Genomic DNA, 19,398 nt, shown 5'->3' with positions numbered 1-19,398 from the left:
TTCAGAATCTCTGTGTTAACAACTTCCAATTCTCTGTTTGAGCAAATTTCTCTGGTGGTTCTTGTTTCATTGTGTTGTTTATTATCTGTCTACTTGGGAAATCATATGTAGGTAGTGTTTCCCACCACGTTAATTTTATCTTGCATGTATCTTAAAAAGTAACGCTGAACTGCTCCTAAGGCTGTGGGAAATTGTGTTTCTGGGAAGTTACTGGTTTAGGGTAAATATCCTGGTGACATTTGTCCCATCAGTGGAGTTTCACTAGTAGTGAGTTGAAATTATATGATATCCCCTCAGTAGACTCTCATATGTTTGGGTTTTTTCTCCCCCTTAACAGAGAATTTCAATGCATCTATAATCAAAGAAAAGAACAGTGCAGTTTGTAGTCATGACCAAATTCTGAATAAAATGGGATCGAGCCAGTATATTGGACCTAAATTCCAGATCGTGGCCAGACTTGTACTCTGCTACCTTCTCCCACAAAACAGAGTGCCTGAAGGACTTCAGTTTGCTGAAATCATTCCCAGTCATGGCGATTCCCATTCTTTGCATACTGAACTGATGAGTAAATGTCTTGCCAGGAAGGAAGGGAGGAAGGGATTTAGACTGCTCATTGTCATTGCTGTAAAGGATATATGATAAAGTGAAATCTATTGTCTGTTATATATTGTTTTAAGTGATAAGGGTTTAACAAAGTCACATTATCTTGGTGATCCACTTCACACACCTGTGTCCTCCTGTTATTTTCCAATTACATTTTAAAAGATTTTTGCCTATATTAAAAGAGTACACTGAGGTAATTTTTACATGGCTTCATATTCTGAGAGGATTTTTTTTTTGAACTTTCATTTGACCTTCCTAATAGGTTGAAGGGGAGGAGAGGAAAAATAGTGAATCAGAGGATCAAGAAAATAAGGGAACCAATCTGGAGGTCATCTATTACAATATCTTGATTAAAGCAAGACTACAACAACAGTAGATCTGAGCAGCAGAGGCCAAGTCTAGCTAATTCTTGAAACCCTCTGAGGACAGAACTTCCACCTGGATATGGGTTCCAGTGTTACACTACTATCCAACTGAAGAAATCCTGATGTTCAAGGTGAACCTCCCAAGCTGCAGCACTTTGGTCTTGCCCTTTGTTAAATCATCTCCTACTCCTGAGAGTAGTTTGATCCCATCGCCTTTACAACTGTCCTTCAAAGAGTTGTAGTCTGCAGTTAAATTGCCTCTTTGCCTCCATATCACTGCTTAAAGGCAGGGCGACTTAATCTTGCCTTCCTCTGGCCACATTCCTCCTAATGTGATCTATTATGCAGTTTCCTGTGCTTGTGATCAGAACACCCTTGTGTCCATTGGTCTGGTATTCCCTAAATGCCAAATGTCCTTTTCAAAGAGGCTGCTGTTCAGACAATTTACTCACTGACTTGTGCTTGCCCCAGGTATAAACCTTTGCATTTATCCTGGCTGAATTTTGTGAGAATTCTCTGAGATTATTCTCCAAGTTTGTCAGGGTCCCTTTGGCTTCAAACTCTAGTTTTAGAGTATGTCAAACCCTGCCTTTTCTGCTTAATTACTACACATTTGACAAGGGTGGCTTCTGTCTTGTTATCCAGGTCATGGCAAAAGATGATGAAGACCACCAGTCTTCAGCTCCCAGGCTGCTCTGCTTGTTGCTGGCTGCCAAATTGATACTGAGACACTAATTAGAATGAGGTGCCTTGGCCAGTATTCAACCTATCTTGAAGACAGTTTGTCTAGCTGTATTTCTTCAGCCTACCCATGAAAACACTATGTGGGATGGTGTCAACAATTTTACAGAAGTCAGAGTGTATTACATGTTATCTGCACAAACACTCATTTCTTCAACAAAAGCACTTGGGTGGGTGGTGTGTGATCTGCTGATGTTGACCATTCCTGATTACCTTCCTATCCTTCAAGCTGGTGAAGCAATAATGCTATTGTGGTGGTGGTGGAAAGGATGGAAAGCTCCTCTGATGTAACAGGTTTCAGTCAAATGATACACCAAAATATTTTACCACTCAGTGCAAAAGGCTGTGCATTAAACCAGTGAGGGTTTTGGCGGCACCAAAAAATTTGTCTCCTGAGACTCTTCTTCCCCTTAGCAGAGCTTCATTGTTGCTGGAGGATTTGTGTGTCTTGACTTGGGAAGCACATAAGTATGCAAGGATATAAGAACATTTATAACTTTATAAAAATATAGTTTTAGCAAATATAGTTTGTTCTTGGCACCAAATTAAGCTGTCTCTTACAATACCTGGTCTTTCCTGTATCATGCCCTTTTCTCCTATTCTGTTTGTCATCTTCCTTGATAAACTATTTTAAATATCATTGTTATTAAGTATCACTCCTGGACACAAGTCAAGATGAATAGCTCATTTCACATCTCCCACAGTTGTTGTTTTAGAGTTTCCATAAACTCAGCTAGACATCAATGTATCAGTTACATTTGGGCCATATGTTCAAGACTTTCTTTAAAGTATTAGGAATAGCATCTCATATTTTATGCTGCTTGGTATATTATAATGTAAAAAATAAATATGAAAGACAAAATTAAAAGGATTTTGGGTTTGGTCAGACTGAAACCTTTCAATTGACCCCAAATTAATTTCATCTAGCCATTTCCCTTCAGAGAATTTGGAAATTTTCTAGTGGGGAAAAAAGCCAAGGTTTTAAATCCTTTGTGAAAAAGATTTTCATTCCCTGTAGAGCTGTAAAATTCAAGTAACAAACATGTATATGTTTTATCCCCTCCTAAATCACATGTTAGCTTCCTGCAGGCGAATGCCAGCAGTTCCTGTCAAAGGTATGAGGTATAAAACTATTCTGGTAGGAGCTGAGCTTCAGAGACTTCCTGGCTAACATGGGGATTGTAAAAAAATCCAAAATAGATTGGGAAGGAAGGCTGCATTCATGTGAAACATGGAAGCTCTGCTCCAAGATCAGAGGTAATTTTTAAAGGGTCAGGATCCTCTGGATTGTTAGAATGGCCTTAGGCTTTTCTTTGGAGAGATAAAGCTTGAAGAAGAGAGTGTTAAGGTAATAAAAATTACTCCAGTTGCAGGATTCTTCAGCTGGAGCTTTCTGAAACTTTGAGAAGAAAAATGTGTCCTCCCTGGAGCTCACACAAGAACTATGAGTGGATAATGGATAAAGTGAGAAATGATCATTTTTCAGGAAAACAGTCCAAGCCATTTCAGAGAAGAAACTGAAGCCACAATGATAATAAATAACTAAATAATATTTGGTTATCTGGGCCAAGCTGTGTGAATATGTCCCTAGTTTAGATGAGTGTAAGTCAGAAGATGTGCAGAATGAGAAAGATTTGCTTCAGAATTAGTCCTTAAAATAGACAGAGATACTCTTAAAGTAAGTTAAAGAAGGTTATATTCATTGTTTCACTAACAGTCACAGCAGATGCAAATAACAGGTAAACACAGATAAACACTACCCTATCTGGTGCATCTTCTAGCCTCAGCTAGATTTTTCTATGCAGATTAGCCTCTTATTATTTTGATTTTTAGGAAGTCAAAAGTTCCAAAGTGTACACAGTGATGAATATAATTTTGGAGACTATTCTATAAATAGTCTATAAAACATTTTTATCAGTGAGGGAGCTTTTCTGATCTTAGTCCTAAGGACATTTTTAACCTAGAATATAGCATCTGCAGTAAATATAAACTGATTTTGTCTAATACTTTAAAATCCTCTGTAATTTTATCTTTTTTTTTAGCCTGTAGACATAGATTTAAATGCATTTCATATGACATATACAAATGTCCAGCCTTGTCAGCAAGGGTCAAGTAAGTTACCTATGTTGGCTGTGGAACAAGGTCATCCATGGGTGAAGTGGCTGAGCTTCCAGAAATCCACACCCTGGCTCACCGCACTGCAGCTTCACCAGTGACTTGAGCCCATTTTTGTGAGAAATTAATGGAAGCCACTGAAATCAAAGGAAGAAATTAAATGCTAGTGTACACTCCTGCTTAACTCACAGACTTTAAAAATTATTTTAATCATTTTAATATAACTTGCCTTCTAGCCATATCATAATTTTCTTTTTATGTAATGACAATATTTAATAATTAATATTTAATAGCAATTACATAAGTGTTATTTTTTAATATACACCTTTTTTATCTGGGTGGACATTCCTTTTCATCACCTAGATTCTTGAAAAATCTTGCAGACTTCTTTGTGTCCCCAGCATAAGGGGCTATGATCCTGATTAAACTCCAGCCCTTGATGGTTTGCTGCTGCTTGGTAGTGCAATCCTGATAGTAACATCTAATTGTTTAAAAACACTTACATGAAGCTGATACTGGTAATTCCTGGTGTTGCATTAATGAAATAATCTTTTCCAGAACTGCTGAATGTTTTGCAGCAGTGAAACTTTAAAGAATCTTCACAATTGCAGAAGGTTGGTGAAGCTTTCCCCCTGTCAGCCCCCCTGAACTGCTAAGCTAGCCCAGCCTTGGGGAACCTGCAGGGATACGAAGCTTCAGAAACCAGGCGAGATATTCGCAGAGGCTCAGTTTCCAGGTGTTTATTCTCTGAGGAGAAGGAGGAAAAAGAGAACGGACAATGGCGGTGTCCGTTTTATCTAGGGTCTGAGAGGTCTGGGTTATCTGGCTCTGGGCCAATGGGGTACAAAGAGGAAGTAAGGATCATTCTAACAGTCACAGCTATAGGGGTCTTCCAGGAGGGTGATACCATTCCACAGGGAAATGCAGCAGGTTGGTTCTCACACTATGAAATTACCAGCAATGTTAATTGATAGTAATAAGCTGGCAGATACAATTAATTGTTGATAAATGAACCATCATAAATCTACAGAAAGCAGTGTTCATAACACCTATGAGATCAAATAATGTCTACTCCTCTCAGACTTGCAATGCAAGTTTAGGTCTTTCTCTTTGAACCAGTAACTTGTCATCTGGTAATTTTCAAATAAAGACGAGATTACATGGAATCTAGTTTGAATAGGAGCTATGGCCTGTAGGTAGTCATGGCCATCAAGATGATCAGGCTGTTTAGAAAATGTTCAGCAGTCAGCAAATGTAAGGTCTGAACATGAAGATCTCTGTGGCCAATTAAAATACACATCTGTCACATTTAATTCCAACATAATCAAGGAAAAAGATTATTATCTTCCCAACAGAGTTGTTTTTAACATGTTTTGGACAAATGCAGTATTTTCAATTAATTTCAAACCCATGTTTTTTCTAATCTACATCATCTTTCCTAGGTTTCTGTCAGAATTGTTAAATTTTTGGTTAAATATCAAAATTTATATTATTTTCTTCCCTGTGTTATGACTTCTTTATTTTTCAGTTTTCTTGTCTTTTATTCTATCAGGTCTCTCTAAACATTCTCTGTCCATAAAATTGCAAATCTTCCCAAATAACCCCTGGAGTGCATGCCCATTTTAACAGCACGAGAAAACCCACTGACATTTACATGTCTTACTTGCTCTCAGCTGGACATGTGCTTAACAGTGGTGCTGAACTGGGGTTTTAGAGCTAATCTCTAGAAAAATCCTTCTTTGAGCCTGCTGTGCTGGAAAAAGACATTTCTGTCACCAAGTGCACCTCACCCCTCCTTCCTTGGTTCTGGCCAGAGGTTCCCCTCTCTGCAGTCTTGCTTACAGAGCTGATGCTCCTGTCCCAACATGGTGTAGTGCCTGTAGGAACAGTTCAGCCCAACACCAAATTCTGCTGACGCTGATGGTGGCAAACATCTCCACCAGAGCCACTGCCTGGACAGGGGCTGCCTAAAGCATCCCAGCTCGCTTTCCTCAGGAACCAACATAGAGGTGAAACTGGGAAAAAGACTGAACACTTCCAGAGCTCAATATAAAAGTGATTTAAGGTACAGCATGTGGCGTGCCAGGAAACACTTCATTATGGTTGTAGGTGTTACCCAAAGAGCACTAGTGTGTTTAGCATTTTAAATTTTCTACCCTATAACACATGACATGAGGTTTATGCTGCACATGTTTAAGTCAGAAAAGGTGTTATGAATAGGAAAATGGGGAAGGAATTAAAGAACAAACAGATTTCTAGGCATGTTTGAGTTCATAAATAGCTTCTCCAAAGTAATATCTTTCTAGAAGATGAATCAGAAAAATATTATTTGCTTCTCTGTAGGCCACCAGAGCAAAAGTGATTCATTCAGCATGACTGAAATATTAGATACCTTTTAAGGATGGTCAGCAAACATTCTGCTCCTATGTACTCAGTATCACAAAGCCATTGGCAGAACCAAAATGGAAAAGTAAGGTTTGTTTATTTTGGGGACAACTCACTGTATTTCTTCCAACAGTTCTTCCTACTGTAAGTGAACCTGCATTTATTTAGGGCCAGGTACATCACTGTAAATTATCTCCTACAATGCAGGAGATGGAGCAGATTAATACGGAAAGCTTTTATTTTTAAAACAACAACAAATGGCCACAATAAACAAAAAGATCTCATTATAATCTGGAATGATGAATAAGTTGCACACACACACAGGATCCCCTTCCAAGAAAGGAAGGTCAAATAGTTAAAAGAATTTTGAAACTTTGACTGTGATCTATGTGATTACTCAATATTTCTCTCATCAGTTGTTATAAACATATATATAAGGATGAAAAGCTCATTTAAGGTAGGAAGGATAGGCTGCTGGAAATGGCACAGCCTTTGAATTTAGGAGTAGTGCTGTCTAAATAACTAATCTTTCCACTCTCTGTCTAAACTTAGGAAAAAATTGTTTCAGGTCAACATAAAATGACTTTTTTGTTAGTTTTTCCAGAACAAAAATGAAAGAAAAGTTATTTCAATTCTGATCAAATTAAACATACTACTTGATTTAAAAGACCTCATTTATCTTACAATTTTTTTTCTGCATTTCAATTTACATTAGATTCAACTAGGCTTACTCCCAAAGTGTGTCAAAGTGAAAAATCTGAGCATTCTTTTTTTTTTTCTAAAATGGGGTGAAAAATTCTTATCTCTACCTCCAATTTTATTATCAATTTATGTCATATTTTATTTTTACATCACAAGTTGTCTTCATCAGGAAAGACTTTTAGAACCTTTAGATTTCCTAGGAACATGGCGAAAGTTAAATCTAATGACTGAAGTAGATAGTCCAATATTTTCAAAAGACAAGGAATTAGGCAGATATGTGTAATAATTAATAACCAGATCCAACAATATCTTTCAATTTAAAGGATTTTTTAGCAACATGCCAATATTGATTTGAAATGTGAATTCTTCAAAGTCACCAGCCTTCGGATGTCTGGAGCGTATTGCAGCCACAACAAATGGAACACATTTATAACTGCAGAGGATGAGATCTCCTTTCTTTTTTAGAGCTACCTCTGTTAAGTGAGCTCCTTACATACATTTGATGTCACCTCTACCTTTCTGCCATTTTCATGTTGAAAAGAATTAGCAAATACAATAAATGTGTCTGGGGAACAGGCAGAGCTGCCCTGCCAACATGGTAATAATTTGTTTCCAATCCAGTGGCAAATTATTCTCTTCTAAAGAAAAAGGGAGTGGGGGAACATTTCTCTTAGAGAGAGAGAGAGAAAGAGAAAAAAAATAATAAATATTTTGCAGAAGGTGAACTTAGAGGTCCTGTCACAAATCCTGAACAAATTACAGGGAAGCAGAACCAGCTGGTGGAGGAATACTGCTGCAGTAAGCACAGCTCGTGGCCTGGCTGGCCAGCACTCTGCAGTTCCCAGCTTTACTGTTGCAAAATACCTTAGCCAAATAATAGGCAGGATGTGTTGCATTTATTCAAGAAAAACAAGAGATGATCCAAGTTACTTTATGAGGGAATCTGAAGTGGACCCTGGGGTTTCTACACCAGGTCACTCTGTGTGCTCAGAAAAGCTCAGCACAAGAGGGTTGCTAAAGGGAAGATTTTGAGGGGGTGTGGAAGGAAAAGTGGGCTGCAAGAAAAGAAGGCTATGATACAAACCTTATGGATACAGGAAGAACAGTTGTTTGGGTAGAGCTATTTTCTGCTGCAACATCCAAAATCCAGTGATTCCATGTGTGGTGTAGCATGGGTGATGTTATCTTGATATTTTATCTTAGTTTTGGTTTTAATTCACTATTTCAAATTACCCATAGCAAGCAGCCTGACCACCATCTCCCTCTGAGGGAGGGAGACCTTTTCTAGAGAGCTCTCCCAAGCGATATAACCCTGCAGGTACAGCTCTGGGGAGAAAACTTACCATGGTATGAAAGTGGCAAGGAGCTGCATGTATCCATTACTTATTCACTCTGTTCTCTGTGGCTAACCTCTGAGCCTTTAAACTTTTTCTCTGTCCATTAGATGTTGCCTATGTAATTTTTGGAAGTATGGGTTAGCATTTGATCATAATAACATCAACATGACTGATCCCTAGCTTTGATAGAGCTCAGATTCTACCAAAACCTAATTCTTAAGTAATGATTTTTACTTTTATTTATAACAAAGAATGTAAATGAAGTGAAAGAAGGCAAATGAGAGAGAAGTGGGAAGGTTGTAGTAGTGGCAGAATCTTTGCTGTGGCAGACTATTTAATATCTGAAATCTGGAATCACATAAGTAACTGCCTTTTTCAAGCCCAAATATTGAGTTATTAAGGATTCTTGAGAACTTCAGGTTTAAAAGAGATGCTTTTCTCGGAAAGATGAAGTAGCTCATCCAGAAACTGCTGTCTCAGTGCAGAACTCCTCTAACAAGATGTTGTGACCTGTAATCTGTGGGAAACCAGATTCAATGCCCCAAATGGTCCCTCATGTTCCTCAAATGTATTTGTCTGCATATAAAGTTAATGGGTAGTTAGCAATTTTCTCACAGGGTGTCAATAAAATGCTAATCAGTCCTTGCAGTAGGGGATTCTATAACAGCTTCTATTGATGGACTGTCTCTACTATGGCTTGTAAATCCTTTGTTTAAGGAGTCTTAGTATAAAGTGTTGCAATGAGAACAATAATCTAAATGTGCAACCAATTCTGCCTCCTCCGCTGCCAGCAATGCTGATAATGAGCTAACAGAAGCACTGCTATTATTGCAATGAAGCCTGCAGGGAGAAAACCCAAAAGGCTTTTATTAGCAACACCATGACATGCTGCTGTTTCATTCCAAACCAAAATGAATCACCTTTTCTATTTCTGGATTGGAACAGCCATTGCCTGCATTGCAATACATTGCACAGTATGGCACAAAAGTGTTGCCCTTATTATGAGTAAACTTCAAGTATTCCTGGAGTTTTATCCAGACAGTTTGCATATTCTATTTTATTTTTACAAAATGGGATATACAAACTTGGGGACTTCAATTAAGACAACTTGGCATACTCTTGCCTTTCTAAACATGTGCAATGATTTGGAAAATTTGTGTATTTACAGCACTGGAAAATAAAATCCAGTGTACCAGGTAAAACAGTTGTGCCATGACAGCACCACTGACAACCTCACCTCTACTTTGGAGTAACTATTTCTTAAGAAAAGGAGATTCTTATTCAGTGTTTGACCTATATGTTGAGGCAGCAAGAAAGAAACTCAAGTAGAAGGGTAAGGTTGAGAAGTCTTGAATTTTCTTTTTGGAATATATTACTGATGTTAATTATTTGATTGGATCCTTTACTCATTTCATAAATGCCGTAAATAACACACAGTTAATTCAAGTCTCCATTTGCTATAAATTTAGATTCAGAATGAAGATATAAGTTAAACACTTTTTAAATGGTGTCTCTTGCATGTGCTCTTCAAAAAACCAGAAGCCATATTTAGCACAGTACCTCATGGTCACAGTTCCCCTTGGCTCACATGGAAGCTATTAATTGCCCAACACCTCTGAAAACCAGGTCTGAATTGTCTCCATCTGAGACCCAACAGATGAATAAATACATACAGTACCAAATGAGAAGTGACCATGAAAACCTTGGCCTTCCAAAGAGAAAATCACAGTAGTTTATCCCCATGCTTTGGCTACACATCTTAAAAACAAACTAAAGAAACCTTAAAAACAAGATTGGGGTGGGCAGAGACCTTGCTGCTGGCTTTTTAGGTGCTGTTGAAATAGAGCCAACAGAGCAGCACAGGGAATCTTCAAGAAGCCAAAGTGTTATTAATTACTATTATATTTACATGCTAATGCTGGTAATCTTAAGTAACTGTTTGTGAGAATGTTTCAGCCTGGCTGAATCCAGAAGTATTGTGTAGATGCAGTAACTGTCAGGAATATGAGCTGTGGAACAACAAAAGCCACCTGCATTGCTCATGAAGGTCTGGAACCAAAGTACCGGAAAGACGGGGTTACATGCCAAGAAAAGAAAAATCCATTCTGTATGTTCTACATATGGACCGAGGCATGAGGCCCATAAAGATGAAAAGCTGCCGCTAATTTTAGTGGGATGTTTCTATGACTAATGGGCCGTGTCAGTTATAAGTCCTCTGGACACACCACAGTGCCTGCTCAGAACTGAAGGAGAGTTGTTTGATTCCCAGATGGATACCCTGGAAAACTGGCATTCCCACGAACCATCGTGTACCTTTAAAATGATGCTGTAGCAATGGTGATGAAAATAAAACACAGTCAGATCCTGTGCTTTCATGGCTGGAGGCAGCAATCAGCACATCGTCACATTGCCAGAGCTGACTTCATTTGCTCTTTGGCAAATCTGTGCAGCAAATCTTAAATCCAGGTATTATTATTTTCAGTCAAAATTCCAGCAACTGACATCTCTTGCTACTTTTCAAGTAGCCCCTAGTGACTTGCCAACACTAAAGGACTTTGCCATATTTTCAGGAGCACAGCCACTAAAAATAGTCAAGCATGTGCCTACAAGATGGCTTAGTCTGTGCAGGGTTATAAAACACACACTGGACATGTGATTTGCTTTGCTGTCGTATTTTCTGAGTTGTGAGCAGCAAGCTGCCAAAATAGAATTCATTTAGTGATTTCTTCAGAGCTGTAAGCTTTAAACTGGTTTTTCTGTTCTTAATTTATGTCATAGAGTCTCAACAGCAATTTAATTTGAAGCCTCAGAGTGGGGGAAAGCCAGCTACTGATGTCTACAGGCTGGGTGAATGTGTGCTGGCAGAGGGCTGGAGTCAGAAGCTGTGCTGGTAACTGCTTCAAAGAAGTGGCTGCTCAATCCTCAGACAGTCTGAACATTTTCCTTCAGCAGGTGACATAAGAACTGGAGTAGAAGTCATGCAAATGCTGTACCTGAGAGTTATGTGGCCAACTTGGTATAAATGAATACCAAAATACTACCGCAGTGATTGAAAAAGGCACAATAATATTTTCTCCTTCAGAGAAATAGTTCATTTCTTTTCAGGTTTATACTTGAAAATGTGGAAAGGGGCTCAAACTCTTTAAAATTTAGAAAATAAGCAGCAAAAGTTTAGTTTGAAAGAAGGTGACTGTTAAGAAATTATTTATGTCCTTCCTTCCTTCCTTCCTTCCTTCCTTCCTTCCTTCCTTCCTTCCTTCCTTCCTTCCTTCCTTCCTTCCTTCCTTCCTTCCTTCCTTCCTTCCTTCCTTCCTTCCTTCCTTCCTTCCTTCCTTCCTTCCTTCCTTCCTTCCTTCCTTCCTTCCTTCCTTCCTTCCTTCCTTCCTTCCTTCCTTCCTTCCTTCCTTCCTTCCTTCCTTCCTTCCTTCCTCCCTCCCTCCCTCCCTCCCTCCCTCCCTCCCTCCCTCCTTCCCTCCTTCCCTCCTTCCCTCCTTCCCTCCCTCATACTTCTAAAAACTGAGATGTCTCTCTAAAGAGTGTTAAACCTTGCATCTGACTGTTCTCCAATCTTTATCCACTGAAACAGAAACAATTTGTACTCCTGTGTATAGAGATTGGAAATGGTTGCTTCCAAACCCACAAAATTTATTGACAAGAGGGCACTGTGATAATATGGTCCCTGTGATTCCAGGCATTAATGCACCCTTTCTTATATATAATAAATTAGCAAGGCACATCAGAGTTTATTTTTAATGTTGTTTGCTAAATTTTATCATACATATCAGTTTTGACAAGAACTTTTCACAAAAAAAAATCTCCGCCACTTGAGAATTTCAATGTGGAAATCCTAGGGACAAAAAAAAAAGAGAAATGAAACCGCAAAAAAAAATCAAGAAACCCATATCTTATATGCTAAATAGAATTAATATATTAGGACTGGATTTTTCTGCTACTTGCAAGAGTTCCTGGTGAAGCCCCTGTCCCTGCTCCAGACCAGCTCTGGCAGTGCCAGCTGGTGCTGGCTGCACCACGGTCACTGCCACTGGGGCAGAAATTGCTCTCAGAAGCAGCACTAGTGTCAGCTGAGGCAAATTCCTGTGTTCCTCTGGAAGTCAAGAAAATTACCAATAAAAGAGAGCTGGTGAACTAACCTACATTTTTGAACATCTAAAGGTTTTCTTGTTATGGTTATGTGTGCATCAGTTTACTTTTTCTCAATATTTTCATTCCAGTTCTTTTCTTCCACTTCATGAAACTTCCCAACAGGCCAGAAATTCCGCAAATTGGCTCTTCCACATCAAAATCAGAACCCTTGTTCTTTCTGCAATCATGTCAGCACACCACATTGTATTCTATCTGAATTTTTCATGGCTGTGGTTTCGGAAGAAAATTAAAACTAAGAAGTAAGAGGTAATTTCAAACATCTACTAGTTCCAATGCCTCCATGGCAGGGGGAATCCTATCAAGCCCCATAGACTTATAGGGGTCTAGCTGGAGCAGCAGATCCCACACAAGTTCAGGTTCCACTGGGAATTTATAATTCCTACAGCCATGGTCCTTCCTTTTTTGCCTTAGCTGCAAATGAAGATCCCTCCTCAGCAGAGCCAGTCTTCTTCCTCATTTCCTTCCCTTCCAACATTTAGGAATTGCCTACTCCTGTGCCCTTAAGAGGTGGTTCTTACCATCCATCAGCACTGATGGACCCCAGCCCCTTCAAATGCATTTTCCCAGGAGACCTTACTCACTAATTTCCTGCACAGTCTGAAACCTGCTCTCCTTGTGTCCCGGGTAGGAGTTTTGCTGGCACTTCTCCTCCTGTCAACAGATTTTAAATGCAATCACTTCATAGTTGCTGTGGCCAAAACAGACACTAATCACCATTTCACTTATGACACCTTCTCTGTTTACAAGAAAAAAAATCAAGGCGATCATCTTCCCTAGTCTCTTCCAACCAAAAGCATTCCATGGCCTTGAAAGAAAAAAAAAAAAAAAAAAAAAAAAAAAAAAAAAAAAAAAAAAAAAAAAGCTCACTTACTAGTTTGCATTTCCTAGCATTTCCTAGATTTCCTAGTTGGGGTGGAAGGACTCTTTCGTAATTTTCTGTTTACTGAGTAGGTACCTAAATCTGAAAGAGTCATTCTGGGTCCTCTCTATAGCCAATGGAGATTAAATAGATGCAGTTCTGAAGGGAACAATCACATCTTAATATCTACTTGTCAGCCGAGTCACCTGGTACCCTAGAATTACTTATGCCCACCCACTGGGCACAAATGGAGTGCAGAGTGACCAGCCTTGTTGTAAACCTTCAGGCCACAGGTGGCTGCCTGGAGCTTGATGGATGCTGGTACCTCACACCACACCAAATTGTGACAAATGGGGCACAGAGAGCATGGGAACTTCTACTTTAGTCTCTGCTTGCAAAATTTTGCTCTTGCTGCTATTTCCTACTCTGTGAAATATTTTTTGCCCGATGTATCATGGGGATGAAGTGCAGCCAACTCTTTACTTTGGGGACAGACACAGGGAAACCTAAGGATCTATTCCTAAAGTCTCAAAGGTGTCCCATAGTTATTGGTTTTATTTTCATTTGGAGCCTTCACATATGCAAACAGATATAGGGTGCAGGTGGTTCACACAATGCCATTTTCAGCATGCTGTGAGAAGACAAGAATGATATGATGGCTATTACTTTCTTCTACTTCTTATTTATTAATGTGCCTGACCCATGGGCTCTCTTCCTCCCACCATGCCCAATTTATGTGCATATAACATATTCATGGAAACCCAAAGTGTATCATTTGCTGCCAGCCAGCCTACATTAAGTAAGTACAAAAAGGAGACTACATTACAGTGTGGGAAGTGTGGTATCACAAATGTGTACAAAAGTAAGGGCTCACCTCATAATTCATGTGTGAGGGAACAAATATGACACAGCTAAGATTTTTTATTGTTAATTTTTTGCAAGCACATTCTAATTGTTAACAGGCAGGACTGGTGGCTATGTGTGGTCCCTCTCCGATCTTCCTCTTTTGGTGGTTGGAGGGTGTTGGTGAGGAATTTGAGCAGATCTTGATGTTCTTGAATCACCCCCATAAGCAGTCACAGAGATGGAGCTGTTAAATGAGCTAAACTTGCCAGCTCCCTTCCAGCTGCAACCACAGACCTGATGTCTCTCAAGACAGCATCCCTGCCTCCTCAGAGCCAACATATAATGTCTGATCAGAGCAGAGCCCACTTCTCTGGAGTGTTATGAAAAATCTCGTGGCTTATCAGCTATAAACCTGGTCCCACTGCTGTCAGCCAGGGAGTTGCCCACATTATCTTTGATGAAGATTGAAATAGATGTTGCTGATTAAAAAAGCCTGCTTTGATTCTTTTTTAAGTGTCTTGTATAGTGAGTTTTCCAATTAAACGTCAGAATCATAATGTACCATAGGCATTGTAATTGTAGTTACAGATGTTTCTGGCTTTCAGAAAAGATTTCCTTATGTCTTGTAATATTGCATACTCAGTTTGAAAAACAAACCCTTTGCTTTTTTTTTGGTGCATGGGGGGCAGAAATGTGAAATGTCCTTCAGTTTCAGCTTAAGACTTTTTTGTTTGTTTGTTTTGCATTGAGGTCAAAACTTTTCAAGACTTTTTTATTTATTTATTTTTTTTTTTTTTTTTTTTTAGGAGAAAAATATAGAATTAAAAAGGCAAGGCAGCATAAGCCAGTAGTAATGGCCAGGAATTTTAATGGTATTTTCTAGCCTGGAGATAAAGCTAAAAGCCAAAAAAGAGGTTTTCTCTTCAGTGGTTACCTCTGATTTTTAAAGAGCCCAATTAGCTCTAGCCTGACCAATAAGCACATGAATAGCTTTGAGAAAGCTCGTGAAGCTTTGGCTGTCACATTGAAATACACTTACGAACATATTCCTATTTCTTGTGGTTTTATGGCTTTCAGCAATAAGCCTCTTGAATTCAGTTATATTTTTGCAAATTATACAAAAAATTTGCAAAATACTTTTCTTCCTTAATGTCAAAAAGATATAATAATCAGAATGTAATCTGATGTGGTGTGGCTGTATGAAACCAGTCTTCCAGAAAATTGATTCCAGCAAGCAGTAGTCCTGGGAAGGGGTTCTACCCACCCCTCCATTCTCCAGCTGATGTCAAAGTATTTTCAATATTTAAATGGAGAAATTATCAAACACAGTGCTTTTTTTTTCCTTTTCACTTCTTCCACTTCTTTTTTTTCCTTTAAATGAAACTAATTGCATCACTGAAAAAAAAAATAAGAAAAGCAAAAGTAAATAATATTTGGTGTCCCTGTTGTGCACATTAGAAATTTTAATTGAAACTCAGAAAAACCTTTCCCTTTTCAATTTTTGGTCATGAGAGTGGTGAATACATTAGAAGTCCTGAACAGCAGCAGTCTGGCTGTAGGCCACATGCCCACAGGACTTCTCTGAATGAAAAGAAAGAACAAAAAAAAAATAGTTAAAATAAGATATAAGTATTATCTGAAATGCAAATGCCAGTGCACAAGCTGACGTCACACCTGAATTATCCTGACAAGACATCCTCTGTCTGTGAAATCCAGAAACAGGATGTGACAAATGCTTGGCATGCATTGAAGTGACTCAGAAACAACATTGTGGCCAGAGTTTCATGTTCCTAACATGAAAGATGGGTTATAGAGGTATCATTGTTGAGAATCAGGTATCTTCTTCCACCATGATGGGAAAGCCTCCATTTAAATCACATTTAGTCCATAGTCTGTGTGGTTTTTAGCTCTAAAGGAAGAGCTTGAGAGAGAACAACTGTCTCTTGAAAGATTGCAGATGTATAGTCATCACAGATATAACTGCTTTAAGCTGAGGTTCTTCCTTTACTAAAGAGAAAATAAGGGCAAAGGTGTGTGAAGGGAGAGTTTACACATTCTTCCTTGAGTTCATTGTGTTTATAAAAGAAAGGCAGAGCTTTGTGGACTGTGAGTCTTGGAGATTCTGAGAACATTTGTTTTATATGCTGATCCAAACGCTTGCACTTACGGACTATCTATGCATTTCAATTCCATCAGCATTCATAAAGCAGCTAGACATCATCCACAGGACTGAAAACCATAGCTGAGTGGAACCAGGACTGTTCTTTGACATAGCTCAGGGATGTTTTGAAAGACTGAAGTACTATCATCTTCACAGCTGAAATGCACAGGTGGTTCACTATATATATATATATCTATATTTGTATATACATGTATGTATATTATGGGCAGACAGCTCAGGGGGAGTACATTTAGATGTATTAAAATGTCTGTTTCAATGTTAATGAAAGCTATTTCCACATTCACTTGAAGGTATTGCCATGAGAAATTATGTGAAGAAATCTGAGCAAGCAACTTATATCTCATGTTTAAAACCATCTATAGAAGCCCTAATTATATTTAAATATTTACACTTTGTATCGTGCTTACTGGGAGTATTAGACATTTAATTGACAAGGAAAACACTTGACAATGAGAAAATCAGAAATCTACACAGTTAAGTATGGCAGACCAGAATCTACATGCTTAATATTTTCTGTCTTATTTGGCCTGAGTTTTGGTTGAACCACATTGACATGTAGTGAAAAAAAATGAAGCAATTGTAGTTAGACATGAAGGAAGATCCCCTTACATATTAACAAATAACAGCACCAGAATATATTTTAGAGAAGTCTTATTATTCTGAAAAGCCACTTCTTTAAAACGAATTTAATTTGTACTGTACTGAACCTGTGTGCAACAGAATCAGAATGGCATGAATGACATCATCGCTGCCTGAGTTTCCCTTTCTTCTTCTGTACTGTCTGTGGAAAACTGCCTTGCTGCCAATTTGTGGACTTGTCTATGCTCCATAGCCACCAAATAGTGCTGAGGCTCAAAAACTGCCAGATGCTATCCACAGGACAGTGACCAAGGCGGCAGCTGCTACCCGTGCCAGGGGTTTGCTTTGGTCTGCAGGCAGGAAGCAGAGGAAGATGAAAACCCAAGAGGAGGCAGGACCCTTGCAGAGAGCGTCTACCCCCGCTAAAGCCGGCCTGCAAATGGAGTTCAGCTCACCTGGCATCTCCACTGAACTCTGGATCTCTGCAAAGTGTCTGCGATGTACAGTGGGGAGAACAGGGTGTGCTTCCCCTGGTCTTTTGGGGTCTGAAGGTGCCTGTCCATCCTCATCCACGGCCTGAGAGAGCTCGTGTGGGCTTCTTAGGGGCCGCAGCAGGTGTGGGGCAGGGCTGGAGCTCCCCGGCCGCCCCGCTGCTCCCTGCCTGTCCCGCAGGGACGCGGCCGTGCAGCCCTGGAAGGAGCTCGGCGGGCTAACGGGAAAAAGCTCGTCGGCTGAGCCTCCAGAGGCAGCTTCCTTGTGCTGGTAGGCAGGAGGCGCCATTACACAGCTTGTGAGGGGGAAGGAGCGAGCCGGCGAGCGGGACCAGGAGCGTCCGTGGCTGCCAAGCCCCCGCCGGGGCCCGCGGCCCGGCCCGGGGCAGCGCCGCCGGCAGCTCACACGCTCCGGTCACCACCTCCCGCTCCAAGGAGCAGCTGCTTCCCAGCTCCTGGCCGCGGAGGAGCAGGAGGAGGCCACAGCCCGCAGCAGCGCAGCCTCGCCCGGCGTCTGCCAGGTGCGCCCCGGCCGCGGCTCCCTCGGCCCCGGGCCCGCTCCGCCCGGCGGCAGCGTCCGCCGCGACAGAGGATTCGGAGATCGGCAACCTGCAGATCACGAGAAACGCATCTGCTACCTGATGTGTGCTTTTAGTGTATGAAGTCCTTTAGCGCAGGGGACAGTTCTAGTATTAGCACAGGCATTGCCCGCGGCAAAACGCAACCGAATGCGGCACAGCTGAGCTGCGGTGGGATTCTGTCCGCTGCGCTCAGGGCTCCAGCTGCTCTTCTGCCTCCTTAAAACTTGTCTCTCTTTTCTATTCTTTTTATTTCCCAGGTAAATGGATTAAATGGAAACTTGCCCTTCTCGAAATAACAACAACAGCAGCAAAAAACTCTAACAAATATAGCAATGAAACACACCACCACCACAACAAAACAAACACAACAAGAAAAACAAAATAAAACTCAAAATCTGTGGTGTTTTCATTAAAACGTCAAAACCTTTTGGTTAGAAAAATTTGGAAAGTATGTTTGATGAGTTATTTTTTTTTAAATTCATATAGTCTGTCTCAGGGAGGGGAAAGGAAGGACAGATGAGAAAAAAAAAAAAAAAGAGAAAAAATATGGGGTGGGGGGAAAAGGTTGAATGGAGAAGGGAGAAAAAAGTAAAAAAAAAAAAAAGAGAAAAAAGGAAAGGAGAGGAGAGGAGAGGAGAGGAGAGGAGAGGAGAGGAGAGGAGAGGAGAGGAGAGGAGAGGAGAGGAGAAAAGAGAAGAGAAGAGAAGAAAAGAGAAGAGAAGAGAAGAGAAGAGAAGAGAAGAGAAGAGAAGAGAAGAGAAGAGAAGAGAAGAGAAGAGAAGAGAAGAGAAGAGAAGAGAAGAGAAGAAGAGAAGAGAAGAGAGGTATTTCCTGCAAAACTTTGTTTAAAAAGAGAAGTAATGTTCAGCTGAAAATACTTCAACAACAGCAATAAAAAAGTAACTTTAGTAAGTAGTTAAACCACACAAATAAATTTACTCACCTGAATGGCATGATTTCCTTGTCTGAGCAAAGTTTATGAACTGCTCATGTGTCAGTAGGATGGATTCCTGGTAAAGAACTGATTTATTTCAGTGAGTAATCCTAACACAAATTGGGTATAAGATCAGAATAGGTGTCCAGCTTCAGTGATTCCTGATTTACATCATTAGCCAGCCGAACTGAACTCTGACATTTCTCCTTAAACATGCTTAGTATTAAATGAAACTGGCTTGTTTGACCTAATGTTCGCTGCTCCATGGAGATAATACCAAAATCTGCCCTAACATGTATGTACATTAACCCTGATGATCCTAAAGGGAAGCTGAACTTGTGCATGTATCAGAGAGCAGAATTTACCCCTGTACTTACAATAACTAGAAATTTTAATTATATGTCTGGCACATGACGGATTTTAGATTGATTTCTGAATAAAAGCAAGCACTTTACTGGGTTTAGCACTCGGCCAAGCCAATTGGAAAGAATGTGTAAACTTTACCTTTTGCCTA

The 19,398-nt window shown here is 39.9% G+C and overlaps 1 long non-coding RNA gene across 3 annotated transcripts in view; it reads right to left on the bottom strand.

Annotated features, from left to right (window-relative positions):
- Nucleotides 1-19,028, bottom strand: part of LOC137470262 (uncharacterized) — a 78,382-nt gene extending 59,354 nt beyond the window's left edge. The window contains exons 1-3 of one of the 3 annotated variants that reach the window (XR_010996972.1): nucleotides 18,894-19,028; nucleotides 8,255-8,362; nucleotides 3,831-3,961 (exon numbers count right to left, since the gene is read on the bottom strand). This is a non-coding gene — a long non-coding RNA (uncharacterized lncRNA). Of the gene's footprint in view, nucleotides 1-3,830; nucleotides 3,962-8,254; nucleotides 8,363-9,808; nucleotides 11,708-18,893 lie in introns of those variants that run through there. The other 2 variants (XR_010996971.1, XR_010996973.1) reach the window with 2 other exon arrangements.
- Nucleotides 19,029-19,398: the final 370 nt, after the last annotated feature.

This window comes from Anomalospiza imberbis, chromosome 3, assembly GCF_031753505.1.
Source record: "Anomalospiza imberbis isolate Cuckoo-Finch-1a 21T00152 chromosome 3, ASM3175350v1, whole genome shotgun sequence".
In the NCBI taxonomy this organism is placed as follows: domain Eukaryota; kingdom Metazoa; phylum Chordata; class Aves; order Passeriformes; family Viduidae; genus Anomalospiza; species Anomalospiza imberbis.
Note: the sequence above shows the minus strand (reverse complement) of the source record. Positions and strands in the feature narration are given on the sequence as shown.